The sequence below is a fragment of the Anolis sagrei genome, chromosome 3 (genome assembly GCF_037176765.1).
Source record: "Anolis sagrei isolate rAnoSag1 chromosome 3, rAnoSag1.mat, whole genome shotgun sequence".
In the NCBI taxonomy this organism is placed as follows: Eukaryota; Metazoa; Chordata; class Lepidosauria; order Squamata; family Dactyloidae; genus Anolis; species Anolis sagrei.
The window spans coordinates 244494632-244497816 of NC_090023.1; the positions used below are offsets into that span (position 1 = coordinate 244494632).

At 41.4% G+C, this 3185-nt stretch overlaps 1 long non-coding RNA gene across 1 annotated transcript; it reads left to right on the forward strand.

The window, feature by feature from the left end:
- The first annotated feature begins 1116 nt into the window (after window positions 1–1116).
- Window positions 1117–1747, forward strand: LOC137096663 (uncharacterized). Its single transcript, XR_010909603.1, has 2 exons — window positions 1117–1284; window positions 1350–1747. It is a non-coding gene; the product is annotated as an uncharacterized lncRNA (long non-coding RNA).
- The last annotated feature ends 1438 nt before the right edge of the window (window positions 1748–3185 follow it).

Genomic DNA, 3185 nt, shown 5'->3' on the forward strand with positions numbered 1-3185 from the left:
GCCTATTCTGTTTAATTTGACCTTCAGTTACTGTGTTACACTAGATTTCTATCCAATTCCCAATGGATCTGGTTTGTCCAGAACTTTTATGAAATTCATAATAATGTTCTGAATTTATTAAAGGAAAATGCTAACTAGATTAGGGATAAGGAAGTGACAGTTAAAGATGCACACAGAAAGAGAAACACCCTGTGCTCTTTGAAAACATACTCTCTGTACTTGGAAACTGGTACACTCCCTGGACACAGTGGTCAGTAGACATGCTAGGACTGCACACATCAGAGTCCAGTGGAAAAATCTCATGTTTGGAAGAGATCACTCTTGGCTTTGTAGCAGCTGGCAAAGAAGGAAAATGTTCTCTGAAGGTGTTTGAGCAGAAGCTGGGTGTCCTTTTGTCTACAGTGCTTTGATTGTGCTTTTCCTTCATGGCAGAGGGTTGGACTGCATGGCCCTTGGAGTCTCTTCCAACTCTGTGATTCTGTGAGTCTGTGAAATGCTCTCCTTGTTTGAGAAAATGACCTTGGAGCACATTAAATCCAATCTAGGATGTCCTCATGAAAAATTTGAATCAAATGATACACACTTGATTTCATAAATCAATTTAACCCACAGTCCACTGACAGCTACCAGCTCATTTTGATAGTGATCAAACCATGATATAATAGTGTAAGTGCTTGGTCACGGTTTGCAACAGACATCTCCAGCTGGTAAGGAGACATAAAGGCACCAGACCATGCGGCACCTTGGCTGTCTGGAATGATCTGTCACAGTTTAGAAATATGACAGGATGCTTGGGTTATAAATTGACAGAACCTTGTATGTCAAAGAAGGCACCGTATTTGTATTTCAAATATCACTGACTAGCAAATAATACTTAGGGTTAACCTAAAGCAGTGGTTCTCAACCTGTGGGTCCCCAGGTGTTTTGTCCTACAGCTCCTAGAAATCCCAGCCAGTTTACCAGCTGTTCGGATTTCTTAGAGTTGAAGGCCAAAACATCTGGGGACCCACAGGTTGAGAACCACCAACCTAAAGGCAAGATGCAAGATCCACCACTCAAAGCAAGTAGCAACTGAGCAATTTTGAAGATTGGAGGTGTAAAGAAGTCAATTATAAATTGTATGATTTTAACTGTATTTGTGTTTGGATTGGTTGCACTAATGCTGGAGCGGCCTAGCTGAGAGGAGTGCGTTACCATGGAGACGATGCTGTAGAGAAGTGGGAGGAGCTTAGAGGGGAGAGTTTGAAAAACGACAGTTTAAGTTCAGTCAGAGTTAGGGTTTAGGTTCAGAGGAGTGAACAGTCATGAGTTAGGTTTTAGGTTCCGAGGAGTGAGGAGTTAGGGTTTAGCAGTGAGGAGTTAGAGTGAGGAGTTGAGAGAGAAGGAGAGGAAAAGGTGGCTGAGTGACTTCTGAAGCAAAGTTTCGAGGCTTTGGAAAGCCGGGTCTGGCTATTGAAAGTTTCTCTGGCTAGGGTAGCCGAAAGGGGGAAACATAGCCGGAATTCTTTAGTCCAAGGAGAGGCTAAAGAATAGCTTATTTAGAATTTGATCTAGGAAGGATCAAATAAGGGAAATATCCCTGTATTGATACTTTGTCCGAAGCAAGTGCTCTATGTCAAGAAGATACTGTATAACCTGAAAGAGTGTAACATTCATCTAACCAAGCATTATTCTGAGTTCCATAAGAAAAGTTACCACTTGCAACCACACGCTTTGTGCTCAATAAACTTGTTAACTTTTGTTTGAAGACTGCCTCACCTCCATTAATTCTGCGTCCAGTGTGCCATATCTCCCAATAATACCTCACATCACACATTGGTGGCACCATTAAGAGTAATAAATAATAAATCGTCCCTCTCCTAATTCGTTACAGGAGGAAACTTGGAACTTAGGCTGTATCCATACTGCAGAATGATAGTAATTTTACAGTACTGCCATGGCTCAGTGTCATGGAAGTGTAGGATTTGTAGTTTTGTGAGCTATTTACCTTTCTCCATCAGAGCTCTGGTGCCACAAAACTACAAATCCCAGAACTTGGTTAAAGTGATGTCAGATTTCTAGAATTTTGCTTTGTGGATGGTGTATTAAAAGAAACTCTTCTTTTAAGGTCTGCTGTTAAGACTTCATTTGGAATCATTGAATCATAGAGTTAAAAGAAACCTCATGGGCCATCCATTCCAACCCTCTGCCAAGAAGCACATTCAAAGCACCCCTGAAAGATGGCTATCCAGCCTCTGCTTAAAAGTCCCCAAAGAAGGAGTTCCACTTCGGGTTCACTCCGGGTTCCACTTCGGGTTCCACAGAAAGTTCCACTGCTGAACAGCTCTCACAGTTGGTAAGTTCTTCCTAATGTTCAGGTGGAATCTCCTTTCCTGTAGTTTGAAGCCATTGTTCTGCATCCTAGTCTCCAGGGCAGCAGAAAACAACTTTAAAGTCTTTCTTTTAAACTTAATTATTATTAAGTTTAAAGTATTATTGTTATTAATTGAAACACAACAAGATGAGTCACGGCAGACACTCTGCTGGCTGTTGTATTGGATCACACGTCGGACACTTCCCAAGTGTCTAGGACTGTGTGATGTATTGGTGAATAATGTGTGCAGATCCCAGTAAGGTGGCCTTCTGCAGCTGGAAGATGGTAATTTTGTCAGCGCTGATTGTGTTTAAGTGCAGGCCAAGGTCTTTAGGCACTGCACCCAGTGTGCTGATCACCACTGGGACCACCTTAACTGGTCTTTGCAGTTTGATCTTTAAATCCTCATATCGTGTCAGCTTTTCCAGTTGTTTCTCTTCAATCCTGCTGTCACATGGGATTGCAACATCAATGATCCATCCTTTTTTTTTTAACATGATCGTGAGGCCAGGAGTATTGTGGTCCAAAACTCTGTCTGTCTGAATTCAGAAGTCCCAGAGTAGTTGGACATGTTCATTCTCTGTAACTGATCCCACCAGTTCTTTGTTGCAGGCAGATGGTATTTGTGGCACAAGTTCCAATGAATCATCTGAGCAGAGTGTGTTATGCCTCTGCTTGTTGTCTGTCTGCATGATCTTCTTGCAGCAGCTGTATTATTATTATTATTATTATTATTATTATTATTCATGTAGGCATGTCATATTGCTAGGAAACTATTGCTTTACCTTATATGTGGTAAACGCCAATGATATCTATATCTTATAAAAACTAT